This window comes from Erinaceus europaeus, chromosome 23 (genome assembly GCF_950295315.1).
Source record: "Erinaceus europaeus chromosome 23, mEriEur2.1, whole genome shotgun sequence".
NCBI lineage: Eukaryota > Metazoa > Chordata > Mammalia > Eulipotyphla > Erinaceidae > Erinaceus > Erinaceus europaeus.
The window spans coordinates 6,655,870-6,683,258 of record NC_080184.1 but is presented as its reverse complement, the minus strand read 5'-3'; the positions used below and the strand labels follow the sequence as shown (position 1 = coordinate 6,683,258).

The 27,389-nt window shown below is 43.8% G+C and overlaps 2 protein-coding genes and 1 non-coding gene across 7 annotated transcripts in view; 2 read left to right on the top strand and 1 right to left on the bottom strand.

Annotated features, from left to right (window-relative positions):
- LOC132535598 (zinc finger protein 709-like) overlaps positions 1-15,871 on the bottom strand; it is a 306,876-nt gene extending 291,005 nt beyond the window's left edge. The window contains exons 1-2 of the mRNA XM_060182189.1: positions 15,735-15,871; positions 10,247-10,377 (exon numbers count right to left, since the gene is read on the bottom strand). The gene's annotated coding sequence lies outside the window, so the exon portion shown is untranslated. The remainder of the gene's footprint in view (positions 1-10,246; positions 10,378-15,734) is intronic.
- Positions 1-27,389, top strand: part of LOC103127055 (zinc finger protein 709-like) — a 1,044,365-nt gene that overhangs the window by 671,204 nt on the left and 345,772 nt on the right. For 2 of the 5 annotated variants that reach the window (XM_060182136.1, XM_060182143.1), the window contains exon 2: positions 17,345-17,409. The exons of the other annotated variants lie outside the window; for them this stretch is intronic. The gene's annotated coding sequence lies outside the window, so the exon portion shown is untranslated. The remainder of the gene's footprint in view (positions 1-17,344; positions 17,410-27,389) is intronic. 5 annotated transcript variants of the gene reach the window in all.
- On the top strand, positions 24,248-24,405 carry LOC132535679 (U1 spliceosomal RNA). The gene has a single exon (XR_009547394.1). It is a non-coding gene; the product is annotated as a U1 spliceosomal RNA (small nuclear RNA).

Sequence of the window (27,389 nt, the reverse complement as noted above, 5' to 3'; positions counted from 1 at the left end):
AACTGAAAAAGGTACCCCCTCCACCAGAAAAGAAGAGCTGGAGAGTGGCCAAGGTTAGTGAGGACGTTTCTAAGATGAAGTTCACAGTAGACCATGATGCCCCTCTGGATGCTAGTCCTGATGTACCTCCTTGGGAACCTGAAGAAGACGGAAGGATGCATGCACTGACTAACTACACTTGGAATTTTTTTTTTTCCGTTTGTTGCCCTTTTTTTTTTGTTGTTGTTGTAGTTATTACTGTTGTTATTGATGCCGTCATTTGTTAGATAGGACAGAGAGAAATGGAAAGAGGAGGGGATGATAGAGACGGGGAGAGAAAGATAGAAACCTGCAGACCTGCTTCACTACCTGTGAAGTGACTCTCCTGCAGGTGGGGAGCTGGAGGCTCGAACTGGGTTCCTTATGGCAGTCCGTGCGCTTTGAGCCATGTGCGCTTAACCCACCGCGCTACCACTTGACTCCTTACACTTGGACTTTGGGTGCCTCTTGGTGGCAGTGCTGGAGTAGTGACACCCCTGTCATAAGTACATAAGTACATAAGTACAGTAACTACCACTGGACGCCTTATTCTTAAATTTGACCTTTGTGATATTGTAGATGAAGTTCATAAGAGGAATAATAGAAAAGATGAAATTATAGATTCACTAGAAAAAGCCTTTGAGAGAAGATCCTGACAGTAACGCCCCTCTCTTCAGTTTAGGACGCGGGCTCCTGGGACTAGAAAGAAGGATGACAGTTGCCGTGTATGGCTGCCCATACGAGGGTCTCTCATCCTGTGGAAGAGAGGCAGCTTTCCACTGTAATAGTTATGAGTGTGCAACAGAGGCCAACCGGAGACATTCAGATGAACATATCCATATCAGGCAAATCATAAAAAAACCAGACTGTGCCCTCTGTGCGTGCAACCCAGTAGAGATAGAAGTGAACGAAGGTGGGCTTCGGGTGCAGCGGGTTAAGCACAAGTGGCACAAAGCACAAGGACCGGCATAAGGATCCCAGTTCGAGCCCCCAGCTCCCCACCTGCAGGGGAGTTGCTTCATAGGCGGCGAAGCAGGTCTGCAGGTGTCTATCTTTCTCTCCCCCTCTCTGTCTTCCCCTCCTCTCTCCATTTCTCTCTGTCCTATCTAACAATAATGACATCAATAACAACAACAACAATAAAACAACAAGGGCAAAAAATTGGAATAAATAAATAATAAATAATAATAAAAAAAAGAAGTGAAGGAAGGCATCTGAAGGGCAGACTATTGTGATGAAGGGAAGACATGGGGATTCATGATGATGATAGCCTTACCCCATTTTAGAACAGCATTAACTTTAAGAAGGAGAAAAGCAATATCCATTGCCCAACCTATTGGGCCTTTAAGAGATCTAACCATGGGGGTCAGGAGGTGGCGCAGTGGGTTAAGCGCACTTGGCAAAAAGCTCAAGGACTGGCGTAAGGATCCCGGTTCCAACCCCTGGCTCCCAACCTGCAGAAGAGTCACTTCACAGGCGGTGAAGCAGGTCTGCAGGTGTCTGTCTTTCTCTCCCCCTCTGTCTTCCCCTCCTTTCTCCATTTCTCTCTGTCCTATCCAACAACGAATAATAATAACCACAACAATAATAACACAACAATAACATAACAATAATAACCACAACAAGGCCACAACAACAAGGGCAACAGAAGGTGGGAAAATAGCCTCCAGTAGAAGTGGATTCATGGTGCAGGCACTGAGCCCCAGCAAAAACCTGGAGGCAAAATAAAGAGTTCTAACTTTAACCTTCAGACATCCCGTGGCACCACCTGTGGGGCCACCCAGTGTGCCCACTCCAGAACCCCCATCCCCACAATTCAGGGATATGTACTTGCTGAAGCAAGAAAAGGTAGAACAGAGTCTGAACTAACCCAGGAGGAGCTCACCAGGCCTGATGATAGAAGGACAGATAGATCAGTTTTACAGATGTTAAGTTCTGTCCAAAACCTGTTGAACCAGTCATCTCCTCAGCTTGCAAAAGATTGTTGGCTGTGTGTAAGGCCCGAGTCACCTTTCTACACAGGAGTAGGAGCTAGTGTAAAAATAGGAGAAAGTGTAGATCAGAATAAGAACTATTCCCAGGATACAGGGCGGTAGCACAGCGGGTTAAGCACACATGGTGCAAAGCGCAAGGACCAGTGTAAGGATCCCGGTACGAGCCCCCCCACCCTCATGCAGGGGAGTCACTTCACAGGTAGTGAAGCTGGTCTGCAGGTGTCTATCTTTCTCTCCCCCTCTCTGTCTTCCCCTCCTTTCTCCATTTCTCTCTGTCCTGTCCAATAATGACAACATCAATGATAACAGCAACAATAAAAAAAAAACAAAACAAGGGCAACAAAAGGGAAAATAAATAAATGTAATAAAAAATTAAAAAAAAAAAGAACTATTCCCTAGGTGAAATCTCAAGCCAATGTTCTGCATAGGGCCGGCAGCCTAGACTCATGTTAGGAGATTTACAGGGAAGAGGGACCTGCATAATGTCTAGAAATCATTCTATAGAAAATTCCCCGGGAGTCGGGCGGTAGCGCAGCGGGTTAAGCGCAGATGGCGCTAAGCACAAGGTCCAGCAGAAGGATCTCGGTTCGAGCCCCCGGCTCCCCACCTGCAGGGGAGTCGCTTCACAGGCGGTGAAGCAGGTCTGAAGGTGTCTGTCTTTCTCTCCCCCTCTGCCTCCCCTCTTCTCTCCATTTCTCTCTATCCTGTCCAACAACAATGACATCAGTAATAACTACAACAATAAAACAACAAGGGCAACAAAAGGGAATAAATAAATAAGTAAATAAAATAAATTAAAAAAAAGAAAGAAAATTCCCTGTTTGCATGCTCTTGTGGTAGAAGATAGTCCATATATGTTAGTGGCTCCTGAAGGAACTTGATTTGCCTGCACCAATGGGGTTACACCCTGTTTGATAACCACAGTCATTAATGATCCCCAACAACCAACCCTCTGTATACTTACTCATATATTACCCCACGTATATGTACATGATGGAAAGGATGGGTGAGAGGAACTGAAGCTAAGTATAAATCCATTAAGGATAGGGTGGTACAAGCGGGAACCAATAGTACTTCCTATTGTAGTCGCTCTGGGGTAGCAGGAACAGCCACTGGAATTGGTTTGAGTGTAGCTGCCATGTATAAAGCAGCCAGACATCAAGAAAGCTAGGAGAACTAATTGACCAAGACCTGGGATCTTTAGAGACAGGTATAACACAACTAGAAAGATCTCTAAACTCTCTTGAAGAGGTAGTCCTACAGAATAGAAGGGGCCTATATTTACTGTTTCTATGCTAATAACTCAGGCATAATCATGGCCCATCTCAGGAACAGGCTGAAGGAAAGAGAAGAAGACAAGAAAAATGGAATGAATTGGTATGAGATCATTGGTTTCCTTGGCTGACGAATCTTGTGACAGCTGCCATAAGTCCTATTTGTATGCTAATAGCACTATTAATCTTTGGACCATGTGTATTAAATTAAACAGGTTGGTTAAATCTGTAACGCTGAGGATAGACAGAGTAAAGTTAATGGTCATGAAGCAACAATATATATTATTAGGAGAAATCAGAGATCCTGTGGAGGAGTTGGACAGATGTCCTTCAGTGTTACAAGGAGAGGAATGTAAAGGAATAAGTCCCCGAAGTTGATTCAATTAGGAATCCCTCATATAGAAAGCTAGGTGATTTTAGAGATTAAAAGCAAACTGTAGAGAATAAGATAGTAGTGGAATTTCCCCTTTGCATCCCAAAACCGGAACAACGAGGCTTTACTGTCAAAGATATGTTGAAACTTACTTTTCTTATCACTAGCCCACATTCTCTCTGCTTCTGTAAAACAACAACAACAACAACAAAAGCACTTGCTTCCTGATGTCATGTAACCAAAGCACTCTGGTGCCACTAGTGATTTTTGGAATGTTTGCCTTAGAGATAGCTATAGAGATCTTTCTCTCCCCCTCCTCTCTCCATTTCTCTCCGTCCTATCCAACAATAACAACAATGACTACAATAATCAAACAACAAGGGCAACAAAAGGGAATAAAAAATATTTAAAAAAAATAACTACAGAAATATCACGTAGCCCCTACAGAAAATTCCCACTCCTAGACCCTTTAAAGGGAGATGAGTTCCAGACCTCGATATCTCAGAGCTATGGGTCCACATTGGCACACTAGTCTGGGATCTCCTAGCTAGGATTTGTCTCTTGTCTTTGTCTGTGTAAGTCTGTGTACTGGCCTTATTTGCACTCTTTCAAACTTAAGAATAAATTCCTTATACTTCACTTATATACGGGAGTCATGTCAGTTTGTATGGGTTTGGATCCCTGTTCCAGCCCCAGCTCCTCACTTGCAGGGGAGTTGCTTCACAAGCAGTGAACACCATTACAGCAAACCATCCCTGGGGCCAGGTGGTGGTGGACCTGGTTGAGCTCTAGTGTTACAACGTACAAGGACCCAGGTTTGAGTCCACAGTTCCTACCTGCAGGGGAAAATCTTTGTAAGTGGTGAAGCAGGGCTGTCCCTCTCTACCAACCCTTCCCTCTTGATTTGTAGCTGTCTTTATCCAATAAAAAAAAAAAGATTTAAAATTTAAAAAAGGAGGGAAAGGTAGTGGCACACCTAGTTATACACTCATAGTAAAATGAGTAAGGACTCAGGTTTAAGCATGGAAGCCACCTGCAGAGGAAGAGCTTCAGGAGTGTTGAAGCAGGGATGCAGGTGTCTTTCTCTCCCTCTCTCTCTACCTCTCCCCTATCAATTTCTCTGTCTCTTTTCAGTAATAAATAAATAGAAATTAAAAAAAAAAATCCATGTAGATATCACAATGGTTATGCAAATACTCCTATACCCAAGACTCCAAAGACCCAAATTCAATCCCCTCCACATCACCATGATCCAGAGCTGAGCAGTGCTCTGGCAAAAATTAATTAACTAAAAATAAATTTAACAATGTTAAAAAGGAAAAAGGCAATCATCCACAGAAAATAACAAAGAATGGTCTGGGAGGTGGTGTAGTGGATAAAGCATTGGACCCTCAAGTATAAGTTCCATCCTCGGCAGCACATGTTCTAGAGTGATGTCTGGTTCGCTCACTCCTATCTTCTTCATGAATAAATAAATACAATCTTAAACACAAAATAAAACAATAAACAGGAGTGGTCTGGGAGGTAGCGCAGTGATAAAGCTTTGGACTCTCACACATGAGGTTCTGAGTTCAATCCCTAGCAGCACATGTATCAGAGTGATGTCTGGTTCTTTCTCTCTTCCTATCTTTCTCATAAATAAATAAAATCTTTTAAAATAATAATAATAATAAACAAGAAGAGTCTATAAGAACATAAAAGAACCTGAAAACAAAAATATAGAATGGCTAAAAGCAAACCAAATCTACCAGTAATCTCTTCAAATGTGAATGGACTAAATTTGCAAGTCAAAAGATTCAGAATGACTGAACGGATTAAACAGCAACACCCATGAAGGCCAGGCAGTGGCGCACCTGGTTAAGTGCATACACTACAATGCACTAGGACCCAGGTTCAAGCCACCGGTTACCACCTGTATGTAGGGGGGAAGCTTCATAAGTGGTGAAGCAGGGCTGCAGGTGTCTCTCTGTCTCTTTCCCTTTATCTCTCCCTCTTTATAAATAAATATATATAGAAGCAAGACCCAAGTATTCTGTGTCTCAGAAAACACATATCCAAAAGAAAGACAAACAGAAGCACCAGGTGTCAGTCTGGAACAAGTTATTCCAAGCCAATAATGCAAACAAAAGGACAGAAATGACTATTTGAATATCATATAACTTAGACTATCAGGCAGAGAAGGTGAAAAGCGACAGACATGGACACTACATGAGGATTAATTTAACAAGGAGACATAAACATCATCAATATATATGACCTTAATATGAGGGCAGCCAAATATTTTTTTTTAAGTAGTTACTGACCTTAAGGGAGATATCAACAGCAGCACATACTAGTTGACGATCTCAACACACAGGAGACAGATCATCAGGACAAAAAAAAAAAAAAAAGAATAATAATCAACAAGGAAATGGAGTCATAGACAAGATAAACTTAACAAATATATTCAGAAGCTTTTACCCCCTCCAAAGAATGTACACATTTTTCAAGTATAAACAGATGTTCAAGGATTGACCAGGTGTTGGGACACAAAGACAGCCTTAATATGTAAATATTGAAATCATAAAAAAGTATCTTTTCTAACCATGAGATGGTAAGAGTAGAAATCAACCAAAAAGGGGCCAGGCGGTGGTGCACCTGGTTAAGCACACACATTACAGTGTGCAAGGAACTGGGTTCAAGCCCCGGGTCCCCACCAGCAGGAGGGAAGCTTCATGAGTGGTGAAGCAGGTCTGCAGGTGTCTGTCTCTCTCCCTCACTATTTCCCCTCCCCTTACAATTTCTGTCTCTATTCAAAATAAATAAATAAAGATTAAAAATTTAATAAAGGGAAGAAGGTAGAATAGCATAATGGTTAAAAAAACAGACTCCATGCCTGAGGCTCCAAAGTCCCAGGTGCAATCCCCTGCACCACCATAAGCTAGAGCTGAACAGTGTTCTAGTTAAAAAAATAAAAAATAAAAAATAAAATAAAAACCACCCAGACTGTGGAGACTGAACAACATACTTCTGAATAACACCTGGGTTACTGAAGAAATCCAAGAAGAACTTAAAATTTACTTGAAGAGCAGTAAAAATGAAGAGACCAACTATCAGACCCTGTGGAATATACCAGACATTGTTCTAAGAGAAAAGTTTACGGGAATACAGGCCCATATTAACAAACAGCGAAGATCTCAAGTCATCCACCTAACACCACAACTGAGTCAACTAGAGAAGGAGGAAGAAGGAGATCCAAACGCCAGCAGAAGGAAAGAAATGGTCAAAGTCAGAGCGGAAATTAATGCAAAAGAATCCAGAGAGAAGATCCAAAAGACTAATTAAACCAAGAGCTGGTCCTTCCAAAGGATAAATAAAATAGATAAACCACTGCCAAAACTCACAAAAAGAAAAAAAGAAAGCTATGATAAAAATAATCAGGAATGAGAGAGATGAAATTACAACTGAGGATGGGGAAGCACAAAGAACATAGGTGAATGTTGTGAACATCTTTTTTTAAATTTTATTTTTCATTTTTTAAAATTATCTTTATTTATTGATTGGATAGAGACCGCCAGAAATTGAGAGGGGAAGGAGGTGCTAGAGAGGGAGAGAGACAGAGATACCTACAGCACTGTTTCACCACTTGCAAAGCTTTGCCCCTAAGGTGGATATCCGGGGCTTGAACCTGGGTCCTGGTACATTGTAACATGTGCGCTCAACCAGGTGCACCACCACCTGGCCCCTGAATATCTTTTATATATATTTTTCCCTTTTGCTCCCCCCCTTTGTTTTTTAACTGTTGTTGTAGTTATTATTGTTGTTGTTGATGTCGTCGTTGTTGGATAGGACAGAGAGAAATGGAGAGAGGAGAAGACAGAGAGGGGGCAAGACAGATACCTGCAGACTTGCTTCACCACTTGTGAAGCAACTTCTTTGCAGGTGGGGAGCCAGGGGCGAGAACCAGGATCCTTACACTGGTCCTTGCGCTTTGCACCACAAGCAATTCACCCGCTTTGCTACTTACTGCAAAGCCCCCCAACATCTTTACAGAAATAAATTGGACAACCTAGAACAAATGGATGTATTTCTGGAATCATACCACCTACCTGGTCCAACCCAAGAGGAAGTAGATAGCTTAAACAAGCCAATCACTAGTTTTGAAATTAAATCAGTGGCAAAGGATAGATAGTACAATGGTTATGCAAACAGACTCTCAAGCCTGAGGTTCCAAAGTCCGAGGTTCAATACCCCATACTGCCATAAACCAGAGCTGAAATACAAAAAAGTACCTGCACAAAGATCCTGGCTTAAGGTAGATAGAGAGGAAGAGAGATAGAGAGACACTTGCAGCCCTACTTCATCATCCACAAAGCTTTCCCCCTGCAGGTGGAGACCAGAGGCTAGAACCCGGGTCCATGTGCCTTATAACATATGCGCTCAACCAGGTGTACCACCACCTGGCCCTGACACAATTCTCTCAATGCAAAATACTAGCACAGAGCTGAGGAGATCACATATTTTTACATCTGACTCACTAGGGGCTCAGATTCAATGACCAACACCAATATAAGACAGAACTAGATACTACTCTGGTAAAGAAGAAAAAGAAAAAAAAAGGTGGGGGGAGAGAAGAAATTATAACACAAATCTAACTACTGAAAGAAATGTTTTATGCAAATACAAAAGCCTTTACACATTCTCCTTAAGTACGAGAGTATTTGACATTTGCATGTATATTTTTAAAATACTTCACAAGATTCTTTGTCTTTTATGAAAATATGAGTAACTTAGTCACAGAGTCCTCTTCATAATTTATCCATTTCCCCCCCCCCAATTCTAGACAGAGGAGTCATCATCTACATGGAAACTAAGCATGAAAAATTCTGCTCACTCCCTGAGACTCCAGAACAATTACTTCCTCAATAGAAATGCTCTTGCTGTGGTCTGAGAGATGGTGCAGTGAATAAGGCACTGGCCTTTCAAGTATGAAGTCCTGAGTTTGATCCCCAAAAGCACATGTACCAGAGTGACTTCTGGTTCTGTCTCTCTCTCTCTCCTTCTATCTTTCTCAAAAATAAATAAATAAAAACACTCTGCTAATTCCTTTCCCTTAATGTGTGATAAATAGAACACTTCCAACAGTTGCATATCACTTAGTCAAAAAAATTTTAGCCTACATAAAAGACCTGTATTGAGAAAAAGAGATGGCTCTAGGGAGCCAGATGGTAGTGCAGTGGCTTAAGCACATATGATGCAAAGCGCAAAGACTGGCGTAAGGATTCTGGTTCGAGTCCCAGCTCCACAGCTACAGGGGGGTCATGTCACAAGTGGTGAAGCAGGTCTGCAGGTGTCTTTCTGTCCCCCTCTCTGTCTTCCCCTCCTCTCTCCATTTCTCTCTGGCCTATCCAGCAACAACAATATCAATAACAACAACAATAACCACCACAACAATTAAAAACAAAAACAAACAAATAAAAAAAGCGCTCTATTCCCAGCCTACTATGTGGCCATCAAGACTTCAAGTGATTCTCTCTCTCTTTCATGCCCTAAAATGCTTCCTAATAAAAGTTTACTTTACCTGAAAAAAAAAAAAAAGGCCAACAAAAAGGAAAATAAATAAATAAATAAAATATAACTTAAACTTCACGGTTTATTTTCGTTACAATGGCTTTGCTGGGGCCTTGTGTCTGCATAAGTTCACCACTCATGGGAGACTGTTTTCCCACTATTTCCCAGATAGAGAGTGAGGGCAAAAAGAGGAGAGCCACTACAGTTATCACTACACTGCTCATGAATGATCCCCTTTTTATGCTGTCATGTGGTGACCTTAGGGATGAAACAGGATCTCCTGGGGTAAAGGTGTGGGTGCACCTAGCTGAGCACACATTACAATGCAAGGACCCAAGCCCAAGCCCGGTGATCCCCACCTGCAAGGGGAAAGCTATACTAGTAGTGAAGCAATGCTGCAGGTATCTATCTCTCTCTTCCCTCTTAATTTCTGTTTCTATCCCCAAAATAATTAATATATTTTAAGTAAGAAAAAGAAGCTGGGTCTCCTGCCATGGCAAATTATACCTTATGTCATGTGAGGCCCAGGAGAGCCCACTAAAATGTTTCTTTTCTTTTCTTTTCTTTCTTTCTTTCTTTCTTTCTTTCTTTCTTTCTTTCTTTCTTTCTTTTTTTTTTTTTTTTTTGCCTTTTGCCTGCACTACAATTCCACTTTTCCTGGAGGCTATTTTTTCCCTTTTGTTGCCCTTATTGTTGATGTTGGATAGGAGAGAAAGAAATTGAGAGAGGAGGGGCAAGACAGAAAGGGGAGAGAAAGATAAGACACCTGAAGACCAGCTTCACCACTTGTGAAGTGACTCCCCTGCAGGTGGGGAGCGGGGGAGGGGGCCTGGAACTGGCATCCTTAGGCCAGTCCTTGCTATGTGCGCTTAACCCACTGTGCCACCACCCAGCCCCCAATATTTCATTTTTTATGTAGGTGACATCACAAGTAAGGCAATCAAATCAGAAGCAATGAAATAAATATTTGCAATTTGAAACCATCTCATTTGGGGGGAAAGGGGGACACAGCTTCTGATCTGGGACAGGTCACTTACTTGAAGATCTGCCAATTCCTCTCCTTCTCTGACTTCCTTTGAAGGCCACAAGGTGAATTGTCGTCACAGTAGCACCTTGAAAATATGCTTTAAATCCACCAGCACAGCTTCTTTACTTGACAACACTAAACCTACAGGCAGGATATTAGAAACATAAACATAAAAGGCCCAACTTCCTAACTCTTCACTGTTAAAAACAGAGGTTCAGAAACAATGACCAACTCCACTGAGCCCAGCCACAGAGTGGGCTCCTACCTCTCTTTGGGATTCTTCCAACCCACATATTCTGCCACTTCAATGGGGAGTGTGAACAGCATTGACCTGCCTCACCCAGACCCATGTGGAGCACAGCAGACCTTTTAATGTCTCTTGCAACCAAAGCCTGTGCTCAGCTCTGCTAAACTGCCTGAGAACCTTAATACTTAAATCAAGTCTCAGCTGAACACTGCCTGGAGCACTAAGTGAAATGTGAGGTGAAGGATTGTTCCTCTCATATGTGGAATCCAGAAGACTAGAACAAATGCACATACAAAAAAACAAACAAAAAAAACCTTGTTACCAATTGGATCTCAAGAGTTTATAAGAACTATGGTGGCTGTGGGTGGCAAGGAAATTTATTGGAGATTGTATTGTCACAAACTAAATGTGGGTGAGAAATTATACCCCTTAAATACTATAATTTTTGAAAACAACATCAAATTACTATGACAAAAGATGATCTGAAATTCTTTTTTAAAAAAAATTTAATATTTATTTTCCCTTTTGTTGCCTTTTGAAAAAAATTATTGTAGTTATTATTGTTATTGATGTCATCATTGTTAGATAGGACAGAAAGAAATAGGGAGAGGAGGGGCAGACAGAGAGAAAACTACTGCAGAACTACCGCCCGACTCCCCCCCACACACACCTTTTTTTTAAAGCTCTGGCTTATTGTGGTGTGTGTGTGTGGATAATTGACCCTGGGACTTTGAAGCTTCAGACATGAGCCTCCAAGCATAACCATTATGCTATCTACCCTCCACCCTGAAACTCTTACATATATATATGTATATATTTTTTTCTCTTTTGTTGCCCTAGTTTTTCACTGTTATTGTTGTTGTTAGTGATGTTGTCGTTGTTGTAGGGCAGAGAGAAATGGAGAAAGGAGGGGAAGACAGAGAGAGGCAAAGACAGACACCTGTAGACCGGCTTCACCGCTTGAGAAGGGACTTCCCTGCAGGTGGGGAGCCAGGGGCTCAAATCCGGATCCTTATGCGAGTCCTTGAACTTTGCGCCTAGTGTGCTTAACCCACCCACTGCACTACCACGGGACTCCAAAAATCTTATTTCTAATCTTAAAGGGAAGTCTGGGCAAAAAGACAAGTTAGCCTGACTTCTCAAGTGTTAAAGGGAAAAAACAGCCTCCAGGAGCAGTGGATTCATGGTGCAGGCAGAGCCCCAGCAATAGCCCTGAAGGCAAAAAAAAAAAAAAAAAAAGTGATTCTGTAGGTATATCGAGAAGTGTATGACTTGCTATTTTAACAAGATTCTTGTTAGTGCTGCAAATAAGCACCTGCTCCATTCCTAGAGGCACTGTGCTAAGAACCTCAGCCATATTGGTCCAATTTCAGTGTATGTGCAGCTGATCCAGCACCCTCAGTTACATGGTTAAAAAAAAATGTTGGGGGGAGCTGGGGAGTAGTGCAGAGGGTTAAGGACACATGGTGTGAAGCCCAAGAACCAGTGTGAATACACTAGTTTGAGTCCATGGCCCCTCACCTACTCTGCAAGCAGCAAAGTAGGTCTGCAGGTGTCTACCTTCCCCCCCCTTCCTGTCCTCTCTCGATTTCTCTCTATCCTACCCAAAAACAATAACAACAACAATAAACAACAAGGGCAACAAAAGGGAAAAAATAGCCTCCAGGATGAGTGGATTTGTCCTGAGCCCCAGCAATAATCCTGGAGGGAAAAAAAAAAAAAAAGTTTGGGAGCTATGCCCTCCCCTAACCCAGCTTTCTAACCCTATTCTCAACTTTGACACCACCTTTCAGGGCAACATTTTTAGTCCACTTGCATGTTAGCTATCAGGCTCACACAAAACGTTTCATTAACCCTTTGGAACATACCTGATATACTTTCTACCAGGAGTTGGGCGATGGTGTAGTTGGTTAAGTGCACGTGGCACAAAGCACAAGGACCAGTGTGACCATCTCTGTCGGAGCCCTGGGCTCCCCACCTGCAGGGAAGTCACTTTGCTAGTGGTGAAGCAGGTCTGCAGGCGTTTATCTTTCTCTCCTTCCCCCCCTTCTGTTTCCATCTTCTCTTACATTTCTCTCTGTTCTATCCATATAACAACAGCAATAATAACTGCAACAATAAAGCAAGGAAAACAAAAGGGAAAAAATAATATTAAAAAAAATCTTAAATACTTTCTACCTTCTTCATGCCCAAAGATCCACAGGAGTTCTTGTTCATTAAACATTTATTCCTGCTTTAATTCTTACTGCATTTTAGCCATCAAGCTGCAGGTGCTACTAGGATTCCATCCTGACTTCCCTGGACACACAACCCCACCAATCTCCCCAGAGCCTTACCCTATAAGGGAAAGTTAGAAACAGGCTGGGGATTTGGATCAATCTGCCAACATCCATGTCCAGTGGAGAAGAAATGACAGAAGCCAGATCTTTCACCTTCTGCACCCTGTAAAGAATTTTGGTTCCTTCTCCCAGAGGGATAAAGAATAGGGAGAGAAGATGGGACACAGAACTGTGGTGGGAACTGTATGGGATTAAACCCTTGTTATCTTACAATCTTGTTCACTGTTATTAAACCACTAATATAAAATGCAGGTGGCATAGCTGATTAAGTGCACACATTACAGTGTGTAAGGACCGGGGTTCAAGCTCCTGGTCCGCACCTGCAGGGAGAAAAAGCGTCACAAGTGGTGGAGAAGGGCTGCAGGTGTCTCTCTGTATTTGCCTCTCTCTGTCTCCCCTCCTCTCTTGGTTTCTGACTATCTCTATCCAATAAATAAGTAAAAATATACTCATAATTGAGAGTCGAAAGGTAGTGCAGCGGGTTAAGCGAACATGGTTAAGCGCAAGGACTGGCTAAGAATCCCAGTTCAAGCCCCCAGATCCCCACCTGAGAGGAGTCGCTTCACAAGAGGTGAAGCAGGTCTGCAGGTGTCTATCTTTCTCTTCCCTCTTCTCTCCATTTCTCTCTGTCCTATCCAACAACAAGAATAATTACAACAATAAAAAAATCATGGGGAACAAAATGAAATAAATAATTAAAAATATATATTAATTAAAGTTTAAAAGTAAATAAATAAAAGATAACACAAAACAGATCCATATAACTTCTTGACAGGCAGAGGGTAGATAGCATAATAACTATGCAACAGACTCACAAGCCTGTGGCTCCAGAGTCTCCGGTTCAATGCCCCACACCACCATAAGCGAGAGCTGACCAGCACTCTGGTTAAAAAAATGAAATAAAATAAAATAATTAACTTCTTGACAATTTCCTTTTAATGACACACGGCCCTCCAACTTCTACTGCACAAAGAATCTACAGAACCACTGATTCCACATATGTACAAAGACAAATAGGAGAAGGAATCATAATGCACATTTATGATAATTAGGAACATTTCATCAAATTCTGAAAAATATTCATTATTTTCTGTATAATAACACATTTTATAACTAAACCAACCAGAACTGAACTCAAATATTTTGCAGGTCACACTGCACAACACTGTATTAAAATCTGCTTACAGGGTCACAGTGGTAGTGGGCCTGGTTGAGTACATACATTGCAGTGCCAAAGGACATGGGTTCAACTCCTGGTCCCCACATGATGGAGCAGAATTCCAAGACTGGAGGAGCAATAACTGCATATGTATCACTCTTTCCCTCTCTATCTCCCACTACCATCCTAGTTTCTAACTCTATCCAAAATCAATCAATATACCTACATACACAGACACATACATGTATATATTCTTATTTTTTCCTTTTGTTGCCCCCGTTGGATTCTACTGTTACTGTAGTCATTGTTGTTTTTGTTATTGAAGTCATCGTTGTTGGATAGGACAGGAAGAAATGGAGAGAGGAGGGGAAGACAGAGAGGGGCAGAGAAAGACACCCGCAGACCTGCTTATCTGCCTGTGAAGTGACTCCCTGCAGGTGGCGAGCCCAGGCCTCGAACCGGGATCCTAACGCAGGTCCTTGTGCTTTCCGCCACGTGTGCTTAACACGCTGCGCTACCGCCAGATTCCTTCAATAAAAATATTTTTTAAATATGACTACAAATAGCTGAGATAGCTAGCACAGTGGGTGTGCAAGTGGCTTTCATGTCTGACACTCCCAAGTCTGGTTCAGTCATAGGCCACAACTGAACAGAGCTGAGATGAAATTAGAAGTGATAGAATTCTGATTCCTAATGGGACCAGGCAGTAGGCTGGATCCCACATTCTCAATTTCTCCGCACTACATTGGCGCCACCACAATCGTGTGAACACCTTTCATCTATCTCTTCACCCCTCACTTTAAGGTAGGGGAACTGCTTACATTTCTCTAACAAGCTTATTAGACGACAGTACAATCCTGGGACACTTTTGCTAGATTCACAGCTAAGGCCAGAATGAGTTGAATAAAAACAAAATGCAGCAGCTCCAGGGATGATTTAACAGACAACAGACATCCAAAATGTATCACAGAGAAAAATAAAAACGCGAAAGAATTAAAGAAGTCCTGGGGGGGGGGGTGTAGACAGCATAATGGTTATGCAAAGAAACTCTCATGCTTCAGGCTCCAAGTCTCAGGTTCAATCCCATGCACCACTATAAACCAAAGCTGATCAGTGCTCTGGTGGGGAAAAAAAAAAAAAAAAGTCCTTGGGGCCAGGGGTAGATAGCATAATGGTTATGCAAAGAAACTGGCACGCCTGAGGCTCCAAGGTTCCAGGTACAATCAATCCCATGCACCACCATAAGCCAGAGCTAAGCAATGCTCTGGTAAACAGATAAATATACCAGAAGTCCTTAATTTATATCTACTGAAACCCCAGGTCCCAAAGAAGGCAGAGCAATCACAGGGGCACTGCACCCAGCTGGAGGCTGACAGGTGCTGACAAACATGCTGACTCCCCAACCTGAACATCTTGCCCGCGGTCAGCAGGCCCTTCCTCCCTTCCTTGTCCTGGGTCCAGATCCCAGGACCCTCAGTAGAGAATGAGACTGGACTCTGGACCCAGAATCTCTGCACCCACGCTGCAGGAGAGAAAAAAAATGGAAATGAATGATAATCTTATTCCCTTTCCATACAGCACTGTGTTCAGCAACCTCACAGAGCATCAGGACACATCACGGAGAGTCCAGTCCCAGGGTAAAGTGGAGGTGGTGGTCTGACCAGGGAGACGCCCCCAGATGGCTGCCTCCCCGTATATTCTGGCAAGTCTCAGGCAAACCCTCTCAATCTCAACACCACTGAGCCACACTCACGATATCCCGTCCAGTGCAGAACTACTGAAGACTCCTCTCCAAGGTCCAAATCAGCAGAAGATGAGAGCCACACCGAGAGAAAAGTAGAGAAAAGAGAAGGTCCCAGAAACAGAAGCTCGATGGCCTGTGCGCCTTACTTCCTGCAGTGTCGTCTTTCACTTTGCAGCACCGCCCACCAGCCACCGGCCACACACTCGCGACTATACTTCTGATTGGATAATGTCACGTCCAATCAAAACCAGAGATGTCTAAGCAACAGGAATGCTGTCCAATGGACTTCTGCAGAGGCTGTGCCCGGACAACAGCAAAACAAGAAATGGCGGATGAACCTTTTAGTTGCTCTATAATAGCTTCAGCAGTTAAAAACCCACCCTGCCAACTGCTTTCTCACCCCATTAGGTTACTCCTGCTCGCTCTCTTCCCTGCTGGTTTGCCATGTGAGGTGCAGAATGGTGACTTGCGCCCTGGACACTTGGCACTCACTGCTCACTGTGCTCAGGTGCAGACCGCACTCTACAGCCTGCAGCCTGTGGACGCCCAGATCTGCTCTGCTCTGCTCTGCTCTCTGCAGGTAAATTCACAAACAAGCATGGATAACAATAGAAAATACTATTGGCACTGTGAGTATCAGCAGTGTGGCACAGGAAGCTTTGGGAGGTATTGTTTAATGTAGTCTACCTGACGTTGAGACACAATGGAACAAACAGGTGAGTTTGGTGCTTTGAAAAGTGTACAAGCCGCTACTCAAATAGACTCAGTGTTAAGAGGGAAAGAGCAGCTAACTGAGGCCATTCCCTCCTGTGGGAATTCTAGGCTGACTCTGACATGGAGAAATTGCAAGAGAGCCAGTCATGTTTTAGAAAGATGAGAAATTGTTGGGAGCAAGGAAGGACAGAAAAGAAGCAGAAGGTACAAACCATGTAGCATGTGGACCCTGAGACACAGAGAGAGGAATGCCAGAGCCTGCTGGTCTTCCAGGCTGAATAGTTTCTTTGGAGGAAGGACAGGAGCCTCAGGGGATATGTTTCAGCCCTAGTCTTCAGGTGCTCACTTCTGCATTTTGTGGCTTGTTGCAGTCAGGTAGGAAGACAGAGCTAATAATCTTTACCTTGGTCCCTTCTCCTGGCCTCCTTCAGGGTGCTGAGGGAAGGCTGTTGCTTATTCTAAACTGAACTCAACTAAAGTGAATGAGGCTCTTGGAGCAAATCCAGGACTCATCAATAAATCTTATTATACAGATGGGTGGTTGGTGAAAATGACATTGTGTAATCCTTCAGAACTTAATGATCTAAGGAGTGAGGAAATATATATATATATGTACATGATCGGGGTCTGAGTGATGCACACTTGGTTGAGTGCACATGCTGTAATGTGCAAGGACTCAGGTTCAAGCCCGCAGTCCCCAGCTGCAGGGGGAAAACTTTGGTGAAGCAGTGCTACAGGTGTCTCTCTGTCTGTCTCCCTCTCTATCAACCCCTTCCCTCTTGGTTTATGGCTGTTTCTACCCAATAAATAAATAATAACTAAATATAATATATATATACATATATATATATATGTATATAATCAAGGTTCCTGTTTGTCTCCTTAGCCTCTGCTTGTCTCCTTAGGATTTTCTCATGGAAAGATGACTGACCACCAGAAGAATGTTGCTGAGAGCCAGGAGCAAAGGGTGGTAAGTGTGGATCCCCAGGGCTAGCAGGTAGAGGGGCTGCTTCACAGAAGCAAGAATGTGGCTGGAAGGAGCCCCCAGGCCAAGGTCTCTGGCTGAGTCCTCCTCATCCTGAGGAGGACTCAGCCTGTAGCCTCTTTCCTGTAGCCTTAGGCCACAGGAAAGAGTCCCCAGACCTGTATTGTCCCCATGTGGGTAGATTTGTAGTGCTGGCACTGAATCACAGCAACAACCCTGGTGGCATAAATTATAATAACAAAATAATAATTTAAAAAATTATTTGTTGTTAAAAAATTTGTTGTTACTATCCTTTCTTTCTTTCTTTCTTTCTTTTTTTTTTGCCTCCAGGGTTATTGCTGGGATTTAGTGCCCGCATTACAAATACACTGCTCCGGGGGCACACCTGCTTCACCACTTGTGAAGTGACTCCTCTGCAGGTGAGGACCCAAGGATCTGTTACCTACATGGGGAAATCACCTGGAGATACTTTTGACAGCACAGGTCAGCATAATACCTGTAGCTGTCACTAACTATTCCTATATTTCAGAAAAAATATGTCTAAGAAAGTGGTCAGAAGCAGAGACTTAAGAACCTGTCACTTCTAAATGTGATTTCAGAAGGAGAAAAGAGCACACAGCCTCTGAACAGGGACAGGACACTTACCAGAGAACCTGCGCCTTCTTTCTTCTCTTTCATTCTCAGGTGAGAATATCTGGAGTAATCACAGCTGCATCTTCAAAATAGTCTTTAGAGACACCAGTGCAGTCTCTTCAAGAGAAAAAGCTGCAAGAACACTGAAATGGATAAAAGGTCCAAATTTTAAATCCCTTATTGTCTAAGGAGAATGTTTGGAAAAATGGACTTCTCCCTGGAGACCAAATGTGAGTTTTTTCTTTCTCTCTCCCAGCCCCCACATTCTTCAGTGATGCAGAATGTGGGCTGCACTGACCTGTCCCCAGAATCTCCCTTTGGGTCAAAGCCTGAACTCAAATCTAAATCCACTGTCTGAGAGTCTCCCCACTTAGCTCAGTTCTCACCTTTACCTGGCCTGGATAATAAATGGCTTTATTAATAAGTAATAAAATGATACTGATACTAATATTGACAACCTGAACTAGAAAAGAATCAGTTCAGAAAGGCACAGGCTTTTCTGTGAACAAGCTTTCTGTTGTGATTTTATGGGAATTCTGTGGTTAAGTACTGTTCTATAAACCGGACTTCTCAACATTTACTATGCACAGAAATCATGTGGTTTTCAGGGGCCTACTCTAAGAAATCACGACTGAGCAGCTTTGCAGTGAGGGCCAGGCACTCACATCCTAGGTCCCCTGTGGGTGCTGACGCTGCTCCTCTAGACCAGAGGCCCTGTGGTGGGAACCTCCTATGTGCTGGTAACAAAGAAACAGGATGGGGCTGGGAGGTAGCTCACCTGGGAGGGCGAACATCTGGTGTCCAGTGGGACCAGACCACCACATGGGGGCACCATGCAGTGAGGAAGTTTCATGAGCAGTGTGATGGTGGTGTGGTTTTTCTCCCTTTCTGTCTACCTCTTCCTTTTTGTCTCTTATCTTTTTTAAAAAAACATTTTTATTTAATGAGAGAAACAAAGAGATACAAAGACCTGAGTACTGCTAAACTCTGGTTTATGCTGGTGCTGGGGAATGAACCTGGGCCCTTTCCCACTATAACATGTGCACTCAAAAGGGTGCACCACACTGGGGAATGTTATGCATGTACAAAGGATTGTATTTACTGTCGAATGTAAAACATTAACTCCCCAATAAAGAAATAAATTTTAAAAAAAGGGTGCACCACTACTTGGCACCTCAAATAAAATTTTTCATGTCTTAAGAGCCCCAATCCTGTGGTCTAGGAGATTGCAGTGGACTCTCAAACTGGAAGTCTTGAGTTTAGTCCCTGGTAGCATATGTACCAGAGTGATATCTGGTTCTTGCTCTCTCCCTCTCTCTTCTCTTTCTCTCTCTCTCTCTATCTTTCTCAATAAATAAATAAATAAATAATTTTTTAAAAAAAGAGTCACAATCCTTTATGTTAATACATATCTTAATAACTAGTGCTTCTATCATGTACAAGGACAAAGTAGGGGAGAATAACTCTAGGGCCACTTTTTAAATTATTTTTCATTTATTGTCTTGATTTATTAGAATAGAGACAACCAGAAATCAAGAGGGAGGGGGGTGATAGAGAGGGAGAAAGACAGAGACACTTGCAGCCCTGCTTCACCACTTGTAAAGCTTTCCCCCTGCAGGTGGGGACCAGGGACTCAAACCTGGGTCCTTGTGCATTGTAATACATGCGCTCAACCAGGTGCGCCACCACCCTAGGGCCACTGATAATTTCATTTTTATTTAACTTATTTAGTTACTGAGGATCCTGGGCTTTTGCATGCATGTTTTCCCACTCCTAGGTCACTTTTTTTGTATAGAGACAGAGGGCCGTGCCTAAGGCAAGACAGGTACCCTATCTCCAGTGACTATTTCTAAGGCCAATTCTATCACTTATTACTGGATCCTAGATGCCTCTCTCTAGAAAAAGAAGTGTCAACTCACTATTTTCTTTCTTTTTTTTAATTACCTTTATTGGATAGAAACAGCCAGAATTTGAGAGGGGAGGGGGAGATAGGGAGAGAGACAGAGAGACACCTGCAGCCCTGCTTCACCATTTGCAAAGCTTTCCCCTGCAGGAGGGGAATGGGGACTTGAACCTGGGTCCTTGCACATTGTAACATGTGTGCTCAACCAGGTGTGCCACCATCTGGCCCCTAATGCACTACCTTCTCCCCCCCCCCCCCTCTTGTTTTTACCAGAGCACTGGTAAAAACAGCAGCCTATGACACGGTCTGGCACCGTGGTCTCCTAGTCAAGATCTCAAGATGCCTGCCTCCATGGGTGGCCAACACTATATCGTTTCTTCTCCAAAACAGAAGATTCCGGGTGCATCTGGGTGACAAGTCTAGCAGATGAAGACTTGTCTCAAGTGGCCTCCCCCAGGGCTCTGTTCTGGCTCCTACGCTATTTAATATTTACATCAATGACCTCCCAGAAACTTCTTCAAGGAAGTTCATCTACGCCGATGACATCTGCTGTGCAACTCAGGCATCCAAGTTCGACATCCTCGAGGAAACACTCACGAAAGACATGTCTCTGATATCTGATTACTGTAAAAAATGGCGACTAATCCCTAGCACTGCAAAAACGGTATCATCTGTTTTCCATCTACACCATGCCTCGGCCTCGAGTGAGCTTAATGTGCAGCTTGGCGATATGAGAATCCGGCATGAAGCCCAGCCAGTCTATCTTGGCGTTACTCTCGATCGCACTCTGTCATTTCACGAACATCTCATAAAAACTGCAGCAAAGGTGGGCGCGAGGAATCACATCATTGCAAGACTGGCCAGCTCCTCATGGGGCGCGAGCGCTTCCACACTGCGATCATCCTCTCTGGCATTATGCTATTCCACTGCAGAATACTGTGCCCCAGGATGGTTCCATAGCCCCCATGTCCACTTGGTCGATTCTAAATTATATTCCTCCATGAGGATCATTTCTGGAACCATCCGTTCCACCCCGGTTCCATGGCTGCCAGTTCTTAGCAACATCGCCCCGCCAGATATTCGTCGGGATGCGGCATCATCTAAGTTCATTTCCCACGTCTACGCTCGACCGGACCTGCCAATATACGCGGATATATTCGCCCACCCTGTCCAACGCTTGACGTCTCGTCACCCAATCTGGTCCCTTATGCCTACACTGAACGTCTCTGTTCCAGTCTCTTGGAAACAGAGTTGGCAGTCAGCTGAGGTAAAGAGCAAACACCTCATCACAGACCCCTGCGAGTGTCAACCCGGCTTTGACCTAGCACGTTATGATTGGGCCCTTCTCAATCGCTATCGAACAGGCCATGGCCGGTGCGCCGCTATGTTCCATCACTGGGGAGCCAGAGACGACCCGAACTGCCCCTGCGGCTCCAGACAGACTATGACCCACATAGTCAACGACTGCCACCTCTCCAGATTCAAAGGAGGTCTCGAAACTTTACATCAGGCTCAACCTGACGCTGTTGACTGGCTACGGAAGAAGGGCAAACGCTAGAAGAAGAACCAGAGCACTGCTCTGCTCTGGTTTATGATGGTGCAAGGGATTGAATTTGGGACTTTGGAGCCTCATACATGAGAGTCTCTTTGCATAACCATTATGCTATCTACCCCCTAAGCCAAATTTCTTGTTGTTGTTTTTTTTAAAGATTTTATTTATTTATTCATGAGGTATATCAGAGAGAAAGAACCAGACATCATTCTGGTACATGTGCTGCCAGGGATTGAACTCAGAGTCTTACACTTTAGAGTCCAATGCTTTATATACTGCACTACCTCCTGGACCACTAATTAACTATTTTCTTTTCTTTATTTTAACCAGAGCACTGTGCAGCTATGGCTTATGGTGGTGCAGGGGATTGAACCTAGGACTTTGGAGCCTTGGGCATGAGAGTCTGTTTGCATAACCATTATGCTATCTACCCTCTGCCCCCAATTCACTATTTTTTGTACAATAATACATTTAATAATTAAACAGAATTGAAAATATATAGATTTTGCAAGCCACACATCACAAAACTGCATTAAAATCTGCTCAGTCAGTAAGCAGGTGATGAGACAGGCTAGCTCTGCACAGTGCATTAAAGAGTGCTTTTATGAACTGTGCTTTTATGAACAATTTTCATCTATTTTTCAAAAGGTAACATTCCTGGGACACTTATGTGGGTGACATTCTCTAACTAAGCCCAGAACAACAGCAATAATAACATAAACAGCACAGGTGGGTCAGGATTAGGGCCAGCATACTTCATTACAACTGTCATTTAAAAAAGGGAATGGTGGTGGGTAGATAGCATAATGGTTATGCAGAGATCTCACGCCTGAGGCTCCAATCCCCTGCACCAGAGACTGACTTGACCAGGGCAAGGAGAGTCCACAGGGCACCTGGCTCTTCCCAGATACCTCTATCAGTACCAGGCAGACAGGCTTTGTCCCCTGTGTTGAGTGAGGGCTCAAGGCTGGCATCTTGTAGGGTCTCATTAACTAATGTGGCCTAGAAGGTGGCACAGTTGAAACAGCTGGAAGCTCAAGCATGAAGTGCTAAGAGGACATAGAATCAAATGAGGGAATGTTGCCACTCAGTGTTAAACCCTCTGAAATTACCTTTCCCATAGAGAGATAGGGAGATACAATAGTACTAAAGATTCCCCCAGTGAAGTGGGATATTTCCTCTCTCTCTCTCTCTCTCTCAATTTTATTAAATAGTTGTTTATTCATTTATTCCCTTTTGTTGCCCTTGGTTTTCTTTTATTGTTGTAGTTATTACTGTTCTTATTGACGCCGTTGTCATTGTTGGATAGGACAGAGAGAAATGGAGAGAGGGGAAGACAGAGAGAGAGGGGAGAGAAAGATAGACACCTGCAGACCTGCTTCACCACCTGTGAAGTGACTCTCCTGCAGGTGGGGAGCCAGGAACTCGAACTGGGATCCTGACGCCAGGCCTTGTGCTTTTTGCCACCTGCAATTAACCCACTTTGCTACCACGCGACTCCCTTTTAAAAATATTTTATTTATTCATGATAAAGGAGGAGAGAGAGAAAGAACCAGACATTACTCTGGTACATATACTCCTGGAGATTGAACTCAGGACCTCATGCTTGAGAGTCCAGTGCTTTATCCACTGTGCCAACTCCCGGACCACTGAAGTGGGATATTCTCAAACCGGTTTCATGTATATGACAAAGAATCTGTACTGTTCAGATGCATTGAGTGCACAGGTTACCATGTTCAAAGATCTGAGCACAGGCCATCAGTCCACAGCTGCAGGGGGAAGCTTCAAAAATAGTGAAGAACTGCTATAGTTGCCTCTGGTTATCTCTTCCTCTCCCATTTCAATATCTCTCTGTCCTACCAAATAAAATAAACCTTTATAGCAAAAATAATGTAAGCAATATTGGGTGGTAAGTAAAGGGGTGCAGCAGATCCCAACTTGCAAAAGTCACTATAAAGAAAAAATGCCAAAGGCTTTCTTATTCTGCGTTATAATTTTAGGGGCCAGGTGGTGGTGCACCTGGTTGAGCACACACGTTACAATGCACAAGGACCCAGGTTTGAGCACCTGCTCCCCACCTGCAGGGAGAAAGCTTTGCAAGTGGTGAAGCAGTGCTGCAGGAGTCTCTCTTCCTGCCTTCACCTAGATCTCCCTCTTGATTTCTGACTGTCTCTAGCAAATAAATAAAGATAATAATAATATTATTTTAGGACCTAGGTGGTGACCCAACTTCTTGAATGCTCATGTTAGAATTTCCAAGAGCCCAGGGTCAAGCCTTGAGTCTGCACCTACAGGAGGAAAAGCTTTGCAAGTGGTGAAGCATTGTTGCAGGACCCTCTCCCTCCTCCACTCTAAATTTATGGCTGTCTCTAAACAATAAATAAGTGTTATTAATCTCTTTTTCCTTTTTAACCAGAGCACTACTTAGCTCAGGCTTATGGTGGTGCAAGGGATTGACCCTGGGAAATAGGAGCCTCAGGCATGAAAGTTTATTTGCAAAACCATTATGCTATCTACCCCACCCAAGATTGTACATTTTTAAATTATAATGGGCCAAGCAGTGGCACACCCAGTGAAGTACACACATTTTAGTGCACAAGTCCCAGGTTCAAGCCCCTGGTCTCCACTTGCAGGGGAGGAAGTTTCATGAGTGGTACACAGGGCTGCTGGTGTTTCTCTGTTTCTCTCCCTCTCTATGTTCCCCTACCCTCTTGCTATCTGACCATGTCTCTTCAATAAATAAGGGGAGATACCATGATCACAAAGGTAGTTTTCCCAGGGTGAGGCTTATCCATTGCACTCTGGATGTGCTGACGCCCGTGATTTCTCCAAATGTGGGAAACTCAACTGCATAATTTGTGGTAGTGGGGGAATGCAATCGTGCTCTCCCCTGTAAAAAATAAAATTAAAAGGGAGTCGGACTGTAGCGCAGCAGGCTAAGCGCAGGTGGCGCAAAGCACAAGGACCGGCATAAGGATCCCGGTTCGAACCCTGGCTCCCCACCTGCAGGGGAGTCGCTTCACAGGCGGTGAAGCAGGTCTGCAGGTGTCTATCTTTCTCTCCCCCCTCTGTGTTCCCCTCCTCTCTCCATTTCTCTCTGTCCTATCCAACAACGACGACAACAACAATAATAACTACAACAATAAAACAACAAGGGCAACAAAAGGGAATAAATAAAAAAAATTTAAAAAATAAAATAATAATAATAATAATTTTAATTATTATTTTGTTATTATAATTTATGCCACCAGGGTTATTGCTGTGGCTCAGTGCCAGAACTACAAATCTACCAGTCCCAAGAGCCATGTTTTTCTTTTAAATTTTTTAATTACATTTATTTATTTACTTATTTATTGGATAGGGACAGAAATAGAGAGGGGAGAGGGATATGGAGAGAGACAGAGAGACACCAGCAGCCTGCTTCACCACTCATGAAACTTTTCCACCTTCAGGTGGGGCTTCGGGGGGCTCAAACCTAGGTCCTAGAGCATTATAAGATGTGCGCTCAACCAGATGCACCACCTCCTGGCCCTGGGGGCATTTTTTCCTTTTTTTTTATTTTAAACCTATTTTATTGAATAAGAAAGAAAAATTGAGAGGGTAGGAGAAGATATAGGATAGAGGAATATATACACCTGTAGACCTGCTTCACTACTCATAAAATGTTGCCCCTGCAGGTGGGGAGTGGGGCTTGAACCCAGGTTCTTGTGTCTGGTAATGTGTGTGCTCAGCTGGATGCACCATTGCATGGAGCCCCACTCTTATTTACATTTACTTATAAGGGCAAAACCATCTGTGCTGGGAGTCGGGCTGTAGCGCAGCGGGTTAAGCGCAGGTGGCACAAAGCACAAGGACAGGCCTAAGGATCCCGGTTCGAACCCCGGCTCCCCACCTGCAGGGGAGTCGCTTCACAGGCGGTGAAGCAAGTCTGCAGGTGTCTATCTTTCTCTCCCCCTCTCTGTCTTCCCCTCCTCTCTCCATTTCTCTCTGTCCTATCCAACAACGACAACAACAATAATAACTACAACAATAAAACAACAAGGGCAACAAAAGGGAATAAATAAATAAAATAAATATTTAAAAAAAAAACCATCTGTGCTGAACTGAACACAGGTGGAGGCTGAGGGTGCTGGGCACAAATGCGACATTCCCAGCCTAGTCATCTTGCTTGAGGGGCTTGTTTTTCCTGGTTCCACAACTCAGGTCAAGGTCCTGATTCCAGAGCCAGCACCCTCACTCAAGGATAGAACAGGACTCAACTCCACCTCTGGTCTGGGGAGAATCAGGTTGGACCCAAGGGACGCAATGCTGGAGGCTGAGGGCAGAGTCTGGTGTCCAGTCTACCCACATGCGGACAATACAGGTCTGGGGACTCTTTCCTGCGGCCTAAGGCAGGGGCTCATGTCAGGATGAGGAGGACTCAGCCTGAGACCTCGGCCTCGGGGTCCACATTCCTTCCTCTTTGAAGCAGCCCCTCCACCTGCCAGCCCTGGGGACCCACACTCACCACCCTTTGCTCCTGGCTCTCAGCAACATTCTTCTGGTAGTCAGTCATATTTCCATGAGAAAATCCTAAGGAGACAAGCAGAGGCTAAGGAGACAAACAGGAACCTTGATTATATACATATGTATATATATATATATATATATATATATTATATTTAGTTATTATTTATTTATTGGGTAGAAACAGCCATAAACCAAGAGGGAAGGGGTTGATAGAGAGGGAGACAGACAGACAGACACCTGTAGCACTGCTTCACCAAAGTTTTCCCCCTGCAGCTGGGGACTGCGGGCTTGAACCTGAGTCCTTGCACATTACAGCATGTGCACTCAACCAAGTGTGCATCACTCAGACCCCGATCATGTACATATATATCTATTTCCTCACTCCTTAGATCATTAAGTTCTGAAGGATTACACAATGTCATTTTCACCAACCACCCATCTGTATAATAAGATTTATTGATGAGTCCTGTATTTGCTCCAAGAACCTCATTCACTTTAGTTGAGTTCAGTTTAGAATAAGCAGCAACCCTCCCTCAGCACCCTGGAGGAGGCCAGGAGAAGGGACCAAGGTAAAGACCAGAAGTATTAGCTCTGTCTTCCTACCTGACTGCAACAAGCCACAAAATGCACCTGAAGACTAGGGCTGAAACACATCCCCTGAGGCTCCTGTCCTTCCTCCAAAGAAACTATTCAGCCTGGAAGACCAGCAGGCTCTGGCATTCTTCTCTCTGTGTCTCAGGGTCCACATGCTACATGGTTTGTACCTTCTGCTTCTTCTCTGTGCTTCCTTGCTCCCAACAATTTCTCATCTCTCTAAAATATGACTGGCTCTCTTGCAATTTCTCCATGTCAGAGTCAGGAGGAGGAAGATGGCCTCAGTTAGCTGCTCTTTCCCTCTTAACACTGAGTCTATTTGAGTAGCGGCTTGTACACTTTTCAAAGCACCAAACTCACCTGTTTGTTCCATTGTGTCTCAACGTCAGGTAGACTACATTAAACAATACCTCCCAAAGCTTCCTGTGCCACACTGCTGATACTCACAGTGCCAATAGTATTTTCTATTGTTATCCATGCTTGTTTGTGAATTTACCTGCAGAGAGCAGAGCAGAGCAGAGCAGATCTGGGCGTCCACAGGCTGCAGGCTGTAGAGTGCGGTCTGCACCTGAGCACAGTGAGCAGTGAGTGCCAAGTGTCCAGGGCGCAAGTCACCATTCTGCACCTCACATGGCAAACCAGCAGGGAAGAGAGCGAGCAGGAGTAACCTAATGGGGTGAGAAAGCAGTTGGCAGGGTGGGTTTTTAACTGCTGAAGCTATTATAGAGCAACTAAAAGGTTCATCCGCCATTTCTTGTTTTGCTGTTGTCCGGG